Raw genomic sequence first — 13,167 nt, forward strand, 5'->3', positions numbered from 1 at the left:
ATTTGCCAAGGCCAGTGTACATAAAGTCATCTAAGACCAAAGTCATCTGCTTTTTAACAGGATTTTGACATTCAGATATCTGTATAGCAAAAAATTTATTTTCCCAGATTTTTGCAAACATACAGGGGAAAATCTGCGGAATATACATGATACATAATGCAACAGAAAACATTGAGCAGTTTCTGTTTAGTTTGCATTGAATATTGACTCAAGAATGATAAATACTCAACTAGCCATTGGCCTTCATCTGCATGCAGTTTGTTAGGTTTTCTGCAGGCCCTGGGCAGTCGCATCCACACTTAGCAAAGTAAGGAATTATCTGGGGAAAAAAAAAAAGTAGAATCATTCCAATACACAGTTAAATGGGATTTCTGCACAGATTAACTCCTTGCTTATATTTCCTTCTGTACTGTGGTTTGGGCTCCTGACAGGACTACTGTTTTTCCTAAAACTGTTACAGATTTTCTTGAAAGATAGTTTCCTTACAACTGATACAAATAACAAAAATGAAGAGAGATTCATGAGATGAGTAAGAATCTAAGAAAATGCAGTGTAAACATATCAGGTATGTTTGCTGTAAGCTTTATAGCACAGGGACACTCTACAGAACAATATAGACTCAAATTACCACCATGAGAAGAGGCTTGATATCTACCAATTCTTAAGTAAAAAAAAATTTAATAAGAAAAAAAATACAGTGCTATGCTTCTGTCTTGTTTGTTAGTCAGATTTAGTACAACTCTTCACATCAATTAACTATATAAAAGCAAATACTCTTTTCACTGAAAATAAATAAAAAATGTTACTTACCTCTACAAAAATATCATTGCTTTCATCACTCACCGGTATCCTCACAGAAATTCTAGTTTCATTTATCCAATAATGAAATGAAATCACAAAGAAGAGTGTGGGAGGGAGGAAAAATAGTCAAAGACATTTATCACAGAAGGAGTCATTACTAAGTTAAATCACATTTAATATTTAAGTGCATTTCAAATTGCATTTAATAGGCTTTAAAACTATTATATTCTTAACATCAGAATTATAGATAGTGCATATATTTATCTTTAAATCTACTAGTCTAATATAACAAAACAGGGTGAATATCTTAGTAGAAATTACAAGCAAGGTGCATTTCATGTTAGTGAAGACTAACTAGTTACTATATATTTTCTTATGTTTTCATGTTTGTTGATTAATCTTATTCTGAATAAAATAATACTGTTTAAAAACATTCTTAAAAATAAAGAACATCATCTCAAAAAGTAAAATAACATATTGTAACAGTGGAGCAGAGCTCTTCTGGAAGCAACCACAGTTCGTTTAGACCATCTCCTCAGTGTTTTCTGGCCAGCTCTCCTGATTTGACTTCATTGGAAGCATATGCCTCCTGCTCTGCTAATACAGAAGGAGAAATTAGAGAACTATGCTTTCAATTTATTATGGTTTAACAGAAAATTACCTTTGCTTCCATGTTTTTTTCAAGAAGTACTTCATACTTTTGACTCTCATAAAGCAGTATTAAATATTCAAGCCCAAGACCGCTTGTTGTAAAATTCACTTCTAATTCTGTCTCTGTTTTACAAACAGTTATATTTGGATTCTACAAACTTCCTGAGAGTTGAAAAGATTTCAGTTTAAAATTGTTTATAACTATGTAAGTGACGAAATGGATTTCTGCTATAACTGTGCTTGTGATAGGTGCCATACACCCTGCAGATGGCACCTTATGACCTAACAGAGTGTTTGTGCTTTTTAAGGGGCAAGTCAGAAGTGTTAGTTACAACAGGGACCCCCTGCAGTTGTTTGAATTCAGGCACTGTTGCTTCAAAACGTATGTGGTAAAAATATCTAGCCCATTAAACCTCCAAAAGATTTAGAAACAGTACTACTTAGTTTTAAGTAGTAATACTGCATGCTCAAACCTGCATGCTCAAACCTGCAAGGAATTTTAGTCTGCTAAAGGTACTTTTTTTCGTGTTGTAGTGTACCAACCAGTAACTAGACTAAATTCATCATCTCAGAGAAACCAAGAAAACTTCTCAATCCCATATTCACAGATTAAAATATGGCATTGTTATCTAAATTAACCTGTACAGAATTCTTAAAATTCCCATTTTAAGGCCATGAGTATGATACAGGGAAAGATTCAGAAGTAGGTCTTAGACCCTATTCAATATTCAGGCAAAGATGATCATAGAATCATAGAATCATTAAGGTTGGAAAAGACCTCTAAGATCATCGAGTCCAACCGTCAACCCAACACCACCATGTCCACTTAACCATGTCCCTAAGCACCTCATCTCCACGTCTTTTAAATACCTCCAGGGATGGTGACTCTACCACTTCCCTGGGCAGCCTGTTCCAAGGCCTGACCACTCTTTCAGTAAAGAAATTTTTCCTAATGTCCAATCTAAACCTCTCTTGGCGCAACTTGAGGCCATTTCCTCTCGTCCTATCGCTGGTTATGAGCGAGAAGAGACCAACCGCCACCTCGCTACAACCTCCTTTCAGGTAGTTGTAGAGCACAATGATATTGTGAAACACTTTTGAAGAGTCATTTTTCCCCCTTCAGCATGATGTCTATATGTGTACATAGCACTTACCCATTTCAATACAACTTTTGCTGTATTTCATTACATTATCTTTACAGCCTGTGAATTTAAATAGATACTTAAAATTTTATCCAGTTCATGCCATGTTGATCACTCTAAAGCAAAAAACATCCAAGTTATTAAAGCACAAAACATCTAAGTAATACTCTCTGCTTTTCCACTCTCCACTCAGTCACAGATATACTTCCATTGTGTCTTTGTACCCATGTCTGTCCTTGCAGCTCTAATAAAGTGATTTTCTGTCTTCTCATTGCAGACCTGAAAACATCCCACTAAAGGCAGAAAATCCTATATAAAATATCTTATATTCTAACAAGTGTGGTCCCAGATCTGGAACCAGAATTCATAATTCTGCTGGGGAAAAGTGGACTCTGAAGTTTTATAGGATATTATAATTTCTCACCCTCTCCATGTCCACAGGCTACCTTTATGTCCCCTGCACTCCACAAATAACACTTACCTTATCTTTTGTGAGAATATCAGCAAGATACTCTCCTCCCTAGACTCCAAACATTTTTTCCCAGCTTGTATTTAGCTTTGACATCCACTGCTTTTATTTTTAACATAAAGACAGGTTTGATGCCCAAAAGCTTGGCTATTTTTTCTCAACCTTGTACTTTTGCCTACAAGACAAATGTCCTGTCCTGTCCATGGTTCCCAATGGCATAGTATCCTGTGTATTTATGACTGCAACCATGTCATCAGCAAATCAAAAGCTTTACTGAACATGTATTCGCTCCTTAGAGGGGCTGGCTGCATTCACTGCAACGATGCAGCCAGAGCCACAAAGTCAGTTAATATATTGATCAATCCAGGAGAAAATACCTCTATTGATTTGGAAGCATGTAGGCTTATACAAATCAATCCCTTCAGAACAATTATCTATCTTAAGTCTTGATGGTTAAACTGAAAGGCAGTAGGATACCTTTTATTTGCGCATGCCGCATTTCTGGCATTACCTTCTGCAGTTTGTTTTCTTATTCTCCTTAGGATCCCCACAAGCCGCGGTGGCAACAAACTTACCATCTGTGTTGAGGCTCCAACTTATATTCATGAAATAGGACTGAAATAGTGTTTCAACTTCTTTTTCAACCAATACAGCACTGAGATTATGAAGATCTGCCGGTGCAATGCTGTACCACCTTCTCAGCTCAGGAGCAGAACCTTGTGAAGAAATATAGCCAGGAATTAAAATAGGCTGATCATAGCTAACATATCCCCATCTGTCCATCAGTCTCTGGATTGCATGGAGGGGGAGAGGGAATAGGGACGGGGAGGGAAGCGGTAATCACACTTTGAATTTTGAATTTCAGTATCAGTTTATGAATAACAGAGCCATTCTTCTCCCATGCACCCCCAAAAATCTCTCTCTAGAAACCACAGAATGAAGAAACTGATGTTTACTCCCTTTCTTGTTTAGCTAGATGAAAACTATTTGTCTCAAGCTGCAGTGACTGATAAAAATCAAAAGAGATGATATAAGCAGGTAAAGTCATAATACTAGCATAAGTTTGTAGATCACATGTTTGTGGGATAGTTTCTGTACTGGTATATACATATCTCTCTCATTATATGTAAGGTGAAAACATTTTTTGTAAAGGAAACTAAGCCATGCTTTTTAAAAGTATGCAAAATGCATACTTTGCAAAATGCAATAGCCCTGGGTCTCATGAACCAATCCTGTGTCTCTGGCAACATGAGGAGCTGAAACAAACTGTCAGAACTCCAGCGTTCCTTTGGATGAACCAGGAGTTATGCAACGAACGTGGAACTCCTCCTCTCCTGCAGAACTGAGCAATGCCCCTTATCCTAAGAGTTTGTCAGGGAGAGGTTGGGAGGCAACTAGAAATCCACCTGAGAAGGGAGGTAAGTTCCTGGGAGCATTGAGATGCAGAAAGCAAATTTACCTGGAATCTGTTTTATCAGGGAGGCAGCAAGAAAGAGAGAAAATTTAAAGAAGGACGGTGCAACACAAGTTCTAGGTATGTAAAGAAAGTATGCTACTTTAAGTTTATTTCAGCAATCACAGATCGGAAATTGGATTTTTAAAAAACTCTCTATTTGTACGTACCTTTTCCTAAGCCACACATAACAGACTGTAAGAAAGAAAAGTGTTATTTTTTTTAAATTGAGAAGTCATGTCTACATAAAGCTAGTATTCTCTGTGATCTTTAGTATTTTCAAAAACACAAATTTAAAGAAATAACATCCATTTGAAGACAGAAATCACACTTTCCGTTTCCTCCAGTTACAGGTATACTCTTGAGCTATTAAAACATACACGAGAAAATAAATTCTCTTTGTTTTGCACATCTGGTGGGATTTTGTGTTTAATTATCTTTACTATCTTCTTGTATGGCCATTTCCTTCTTGCAGCAAACATGCACATACTAACAGAAAAGAAAAATCCATATTGTTTGATGTTTGGGTTGTTTTGTTGGGGGGAGAAGGGGCTGTTTATGGTGGGGTTTTTTTGCTAAAGGCACAATAACTTAGTTTTCTCTCAGAAAATGGCATTAAGTTATTGTTAAATTAATTTCCAGCAAATTTCTGAGCCAGAAATATATGAGTGTGCTCACAGATTACAAATTACAAATGAACAAGGGGAGAACAAAGTAACAAGATGGCTACAAACAGCGTGACAAGCCATAGTCAGGAGTTACATAGCTTGTGGATAACTTTTTTTTTTTTTTAAATGGTGCTTAGGAGCTTCAGCACAGAACTTCAAAGAAAAAAGGTAGATCTAGCTTCTTATTCAAACCCTTGGGACTGCAAATAAGGTGAACATCTTGGAAAATAGACCATTAATTTATTTTATATTTGTATAGTACTTATCAAAAAACATATCTGCACCATAAGGACAGATCATAAGAAAGGATGAATATATCAAAACTTTTGGACATTTTATGTACTAAGGGATCTTTTCCTGTAATAGGTAGGAGTTATTGCTTTGGCTCTACACTACCATCCTACTCTCCAGAAAAGAGCTGATACCCGTCCTTTCAGAAGATGGATTATCATATTTAAAACACTGATTACTATCAACATTTGAGACTTGTTTATCTTGGAGTCAAACACCATTGAGCGAGAGGCTATCTTGATAATACCAAGTACCGACTTTAAACTCAGCAAGTTTCCTTCTTCACCATAAATCCTTTAGGACAAACGTATTCTTTCTAAGGTGAGTGGCTTCTCCTCACAACAATTTTAATGGAAAGAAAACTGATTAGTAAAGCTCAGCATAGCAGCTATGGATTCAAGCCATTATCCCATACAGGAATAGAAGTCACCCAACTGTAGCCACCATCTATGGCCACATAGCACCCATTTTCCTTCTAGTGCATGAAGAATCAGTTTCCCTTGATGTCTTCAAGTCAGTGTAAGAAAGTGTTCATTTGCTTTTGATGCAGAATAGACAGGAAAAAGAGGAAGGTGGATGATTTCCCCTTCTTATATCTTACCGGTTTAGCTTGTCCCCCGCCACTACAGCTGCTCCGTACCAAATTCGGCAGGGCACAAGCCACCAGACTCATCTCAGTTGATAAAAATGATACAATCTCTTCAGTCTGGGTAGAATTACTTTTTCTTCCCAAAACCAACTTCACTACGAATCATTCATAGCCTAAGCTGTGTGCCAAGACCTTTAATGATCCTTTTTTTTCCTCCCAGGCAATTTATATCTCAGTGCTTCCCCCCACCCACACACCATGCCATCACTCCTGACAGCAAATTTTCAAAGCACCACAAGAAAAACCTAATGCATTTAGGCTGAATGTCAGTAAATATGGAAAGAAATAACTTAAAATATGGAGAGAAACGTACAGTTGACAGCACAACACTGAACCAGACGTCCACTCCCTGATATGCTTAACACCGCTATAACACTCTTTAAACCTTGGTCAACAGGAGATTGGATAGACAAAACGGAATAATTTTTAATTTTTATCCTTTTGCTGCCTTCTCTGAAAGCTGATAGTGCTGATGCAGAAAGCAGTGGAGCACAGCAGGGAATGACAAGTACTCATTTTTAATCCTGACATTTTTTTCAACCTTAATCTATCCCTGTATTAGATGAAAATGATGGGCTGATAATCAGCCTTACTTCCCGGAAGGTCTGATCTTTTATATATATTTCCCTCCCTTTCACAAATGCAGATGTGGAGTTTTTTGTAACTTTGATCTTTAGAATATAGAATCTTTGATTTTTAGAATAGAAGTTAGAATATTGGGTCTGTATACCAGGCAGATGGAGCAATGACAAAACCTTAACAGACAAAATTTAACATCGAGTGGTTGAAAGTCATAGAATCATAGAATCATAGAATTATTAAAGTTGGAAAAGACCTCTAAGATCATCGAGTCCAACCGTCAACGCAACACCACCATGCCCACTAAACCATGTCCCTAAGCGCCTCATCTACACGTCTTTTAAATACTTCCAGGGATGGTGACTCAACCACTTCCCTAAGTCGTCTTAGCCTGATTATGAAAACCTCTGTATTTACCAATATTTTTAACAATGACAACAAATTAATGTTTTGGAGCTAATATTGTTACAGTTTTAGCCCTCTTATTCACTATTTCTTTTTGAACATGTAGATCTTGCATTTAGTCATACCAAAGACTTGCAAAAGATAAGACTTGATATTCCTTACATTTCTTACATAAAGGAAAGAAGAAAAAAAAGAAGAAAAAAATTAAACTGAAGAAAATTCCATCACCAACAAAACAAGCTTTCATGTTAAACTGAAAGGTGACAAGGTCAAGCTGCTGAGCACCATTTCAGAAATGACTGCAAAAAACCTGTAGGTTTAGATATTTACATAAGCTGTAGAACTATGGAACTATATTTTAACTTACTGGTAGTTCCAAAAAAGGAAAAACATACTTTCATTTTGAGCAAGAAATTTTATTCAATTAGAGAATGAATTTAAATGTTGTGTTTAGTTATTTATATTGGTAATTATTATTGTGGTAAGTAACAAAATTGTAAAAACATTTGATAAATGTAAAACAAGGATTCTTTTTAATTTATTATATTGCTTACAATTTCATGAGGCTAACTTTAATTGTAAAGTTTCAGAGGTTTGAATCTGCACTTTTCATTGAAAGACAAACAAAAATTACTCAGCTCCATGGACTACAAAGATATATTATTCAACTTTTGAATAAGTGTACCTTATCTGCACATGAATCTCAACTCTGCAGATGCTGGCTGTCTGAACAGAACGGAAAAACTGCTGCATGATTGTAAGACATTTGGACCAAGAACACATACCGACAAGTTACTGGAAAATAAAAAACTTGAAGAAAACTGAAACCTTGTCCTGGTGACAACTGCTATTCTGTGGCTTTTGGGGATTAGGAAAACTAGCCTAAGGCCATTCTTTGTTAGGTCTTCAAGGACTTCCTTGCTGAATTATGCAAACATTAAAAACCTGCAAAACAATTCCTTAGTCTGACTGTGTATTCAAATTAAAATGAAAGAAGTTTTGCTGTGAGCAAAATTATGTGCAACTAAAACATCAGTCCTCCCTAAATCTCAGGGAATGTTCTCTACTTCTATAAATCCACACAGGAGCCTTATCTGCAGTGAGACTGCTTGACTTGATTTTACTCCACATCAAAAAATTCTGTTGAAGGAGACTTGGGAAGGAAAATGGTGAGATCTGTTTCTTTATGAGGTATTAAAACCCCTTACGGTTTGTTCTTTTCCCGCCCATATTTTTGTTAGATTAACAAGTCTAAACTCTTCCCCCCATTCTCAATGAATTTCTTAGTGAATTAGGAAGCTGTAAAGAAAACATTCTCAGTCCTCATCTGAAGGCATTAGACTCCTTGAATCTTTATCATAGCTTTTACTTCAAGTTTTTTGGTTTGCTCTCTAGGTTTTTGAGCAGAATACAATGTACAATGCAACAAATGCTTCTTTCACCTCACCACTGCTTATACGCTTGGCTTCTGCAACAGTCTTTTTGTCAATGACTCTCTAAAGCAAAACTAGGCCACACATCTATTTGACTAAAACTGAGCAGAAAGACCATCACATCAGCACATCTTATCCTAAATGGTTAGCTTTATTCAATTTTCACGCGCTATTTTTAACATTTTTCTTTTAAGGATTGTTCACCTCACAGTGATCAGATATATTTCTATTAATACAGTTATGGGAACTAAGCACATTTTATATTGTTTTTTTCTGTCACTGACCATAAATAAAGCTTTCCGTTAAGGCTTTCTATTATATCCATCAATATTTTGATTATCATGTTGTTGAAATTAAGTGTTGATTCCACTGAAGTAAACTAAGTTATTCCAGTGTGAAAAAAGATGTAACAGAAAAATCCACACCCTGTCTCCAAAAATGAGAAACATTTATATCTTTCACATGACAGCCCATTGGTTGAATAAGGACAACTCACACAGTTTAATTTACTTTGATGTTGCTTTCAGTTTTACAGCCAGATATTGTGCTAACTCCAAAACCTCTATCTTCCGCTACAACAGTGTAATAAAGTATCCTTCAGAATTCTGAATCTAGCCATTAAAGCAGGAATATGAATGGCTTCCCAGAGAACTAATAGTGCCACTTGTTCAACTCGCTTGATCAGGATATAAACATAAGTAAGTTTATTAACACTTTCTAAACATACCTTTCTGCGTCTAAGTCCCACTCTCTAATAGTTAGGACTAATATTAGCAGGGGCAGCAGCCAGTATTATTGCTTACAAAAATCACCCATCTCTATTACAAAGCATATCTTGAACTGCATGGTGACTGCCAGTGACGCTTGCTTTTACATGCAGCTATTCCTACAAATATTTAGCAAAAATGTGAAACATCAACTTCTGTTCTCAATTGAAATACAAATCCAAGGATGAAAACATACTCCTAAGGGCAAAAGTTATCCATAACACATTTAATGAAATGTGCTAACATGAAATTTTGAGTGTCTCTTTAAAAAGAGATCACATTACAAAATTAAGGTAAGAATACTATTATATTTTATGTCTATATGTACTTTTCATCATAAAGGATTTTAAAGGGCTTTAAAGAAATATTTAGGTACTACAGCCACTTTTGAGGTTTAATAGATGACAAAACCACCCGTTAACAGTACTTTGTGAAAGTGATTATTATCCATTTTGTAAGAATAATAGAGAAAAAAACAGTATTAACTACCGCAGAAATAAAAGGATGTTATTTATTTTGAAGAATCGTTAATTCTATGATTCTAAGTTTACATGGTTACTGCAAAGGTATTGGAGCAGTTTACTAAGAACAGCTTAGGGAACATATTCATTAATATTAAAGTCCCACATACAAACGAAGAACTGAGGGAGAGACATTGAGCAACTTTCTCAAAGGGAGACTTGCTCAAGGTCAAAGAGCTCAAACATATGTAGAAACAAACCCTAAAGCTCAAGTTTTCCACTGTAACCCTATTTGTGCCATTGAGTAGTAGGATATCTATAAACGACAAGTAACATATAGGTCCATGTTATACATGGTCAGTGTACCAAGTGACAAGATTCAAATAATTAGGCACAGAAGCTTAAATTTTGTATGATCAGGTCAACAACACAACACAACAACCACATATAGGCCTTGCATGTACACACATATATCTAATATTTATTTGTAGCTTTCATCATTATACTCATTCCAGTCATGCAAGGGCATTTTTTTTAGCGTGTCTCATGGAAATTTCTTCCAGAATGCCTTATTAAAAATGGATATATTTTTCCTCTACTGTCAATACAGCTGAAGAGAGATGGGTGCCTTTTTGTTGTACACTTACAAGTAGGATTGACTCAACAAGACAGAAGTCCTGCCTCCATGCTAGTTTGGAAGATCCAAACAGGGCAGTTCTAGAAAATGGAAAGTGAAAGGAATAATGAAGACCCTGTTAAAAAAAAATAAAATAAGTCAGTGTGCAGCAGGGCACTGCATGACACAAAATGAGTGATGACAGTACTGGAGAAAAGCAACAGAAGACGACTAAAAAAATTCAGATGATAATGATGGGACAAAGTGATAGAAAAGGTCAGACGTTAGTTCCCTGAGCCAAGGACAGAAGGGGCAATCCTCTGAGTAGCCAAGAATAAGGTAGCATCGCCGATTTGTACAATTGGCAACAAACCCATGAAATACTGGACATCTGCAGGAGGAGCCCTTGCAATGAAATGGGAAACTCCTCCATTTTTTCATGTTCAAAACAGCGAACACAGCCAGAATTTTGTGCTACAGGTCTGTATCTGCTTAACTGCTGAAATTACTTTGCTGCTTCATAAAACTTCTTTTTTTTAAGTTAACATCTCATCAAAAGAGAATTCATTGGGCACCAGGAAGAAGGAACACTGAAGAGCTGGGGGGAAACTCCCAGAGTCCCAGCAGACAATTCCTTCATGAGGGAATGGCTATTTGAGCAGCTGTTTCTAATAACTATTTCTAACTACCCTTACCATAACTGCTGGATACTTCTAATTATATGGTTGGTAGACTGTATAGTGAAACTAAAATAATTTAAACTTTTAAAGTGTTTTGAACACTATAACTGATTTTTAATACTTCTAAATATGATTACTGTGCTACGCTACACAAAAGTTCACCTCAAAGGCTTTTTTTCCTTGCTGTTATCAAGGTGCTGCAAAAATACTCATAACTGTGACAATCACTGTAGTTCACAAACATTTATTGAAAAGACATGAGAAAACACTACACATAGAAAGAATGCATTGCACTTCTAGAATATTCCCTGTTTTCTCTCCAGTTAGGTTTTATAACCTCGGTTATAAAACAGGAAACATGGGATTCAAGTGGAAAAATTAAGATGGGGGGGGGGGTAAAAGACTACCATGAAATCTTGATGTTCACTTCTAAGAGTGCATTGAGGAATTTTCATCTTCATTTGAACAGCCAGGCATCAACAGGCACAACTTTGTGGACTGAAGTTTGGCTTTCCTGACTGAAGTTTTCCCTTGCATACAATAAGAAAAGTTTCAATAAAAAGACAGGCTAGAAAAAAGTGACAGAATTTTTATTACCATTTGCTTAACGTGAGAAGGGAAGAATAAACATTATTATCATGACTTTCAAAAGTGGCTCATGATTTTTTAATTTTTTTTGCTTAAGGTGACAGATTCTGAATTAATCTCTAGAAAACATTCTACTCAGACTGACCTTCCACTAGCTAAACTTAAAAACACAGCGACTGAGAAGCATCAGCCTGAATTCTAACACTTCATTAAGGACTTACATACAACTGCTGCTTTGCACGTTTAAACAGTAACAGATGCTCGTGACACTTGGTGCTCTGCTAAACAGAACAGTAATATTTAAAAATCAATTCTGTTTTCTTTTATAGTCCTCTCAAGTTTTTCGTAGCTGAAGACACTTTCTTGGAGAAGCTAGAGCAGAAATTAGTACAAGTTGTTAGTATTAGCTGCAAAAAAAGAACACGTAGCAAAACTGGAGCAGGTTAAATTATAGAAAATTCTGAATAGTCACTAAGCCTAGTGTATCCATAAAGATAATATAGCAAACTCACTTTTAATTTTTCTTGTCTACTTCAGTCAGAGCTTTTGTAGCTTGTAGCTTAAAAAAGACAATGCCCTGCTTTTGTCTAAGTTTCTGACACTGAAGATAATCCTGATTTATACTAATCTATTTTCAGGAATTAGGATCACAGAATTTTAGCATGTGGACCCATCCATTCCTCTTTAGATGTTTTGGTTCTTTTCTGTTTTTCTATATTGTTTTATTCCTGAGAAATGTGTACTTACTAATTCACTTTTTCCTGTTGTGACTGTATTTACAGTGTCTCTAATAATTAACTTATTGTTTCTATGGCAAAACACAAATGAGAGTTACGCCCTTTATGCAATAATTCATTTTTTCTTTTGTCTTTGAACTATAATCTCAAGCATAGATGTTTCTATGCTTTTTTCCTAGTAAAATATTTCAAATTTCACTGTAGAACATCTTGTCATCAACCTCTAAAAAACAGGTTAATAGAAAGTATGCACCACTGACTGCCCAAACGAGAAGATAAATCTGTAGGGAAGAAACTCTATAATGACACAAAGTTGTTTAATACATCTCCTCTTTCACAATTATTTCAAACTTTGATGAAGATTTTAAAAATTAAGCTGAAAAGAGCTTTTAGAAAATAAATCTTCTACCCATCACATAAGTGGAGTCCTGAGCTGATAGTTCATTTCTATGTGAACGTAACATTATACATACAATACAAGTTAGTACCTTTGATATTCCTGTAATTGATCTACCCAAGCAGTACTGTGTAAACAAATTATGGTCATCCATCCAAACTTAAGGGCTCTGCTTTCCCAAAAACATAACTTAAACATACTGTGACACAAATGATATCGATACTGAAGTTTCCCTAACCTTTGTGTTAATTCATGTATTGGTTTATTGTCTTCCCAAGAGTTTTGATGTGGCATGAATCAACTGTAGTAACGCATATAGCAGAATCCATCCTGCCCTCGCACTTCTCCCTAACAGAAAAACAAAACGCCAGTTGCCATAA

Source organism: Calonectris borealis, chromosome 10 (genome assembly GCF_964195595.1).
Source record: "Calonectris borealis chromosome 10, bCalBor7.hap1.2, whole genome shotgun sequence".
Taxonomy (NCBI): Eukaryota; Metazoa; Chordata; class Aves; order Procellariiformes; family Procellariidae; genus Calonectris; species Calonectris borealis.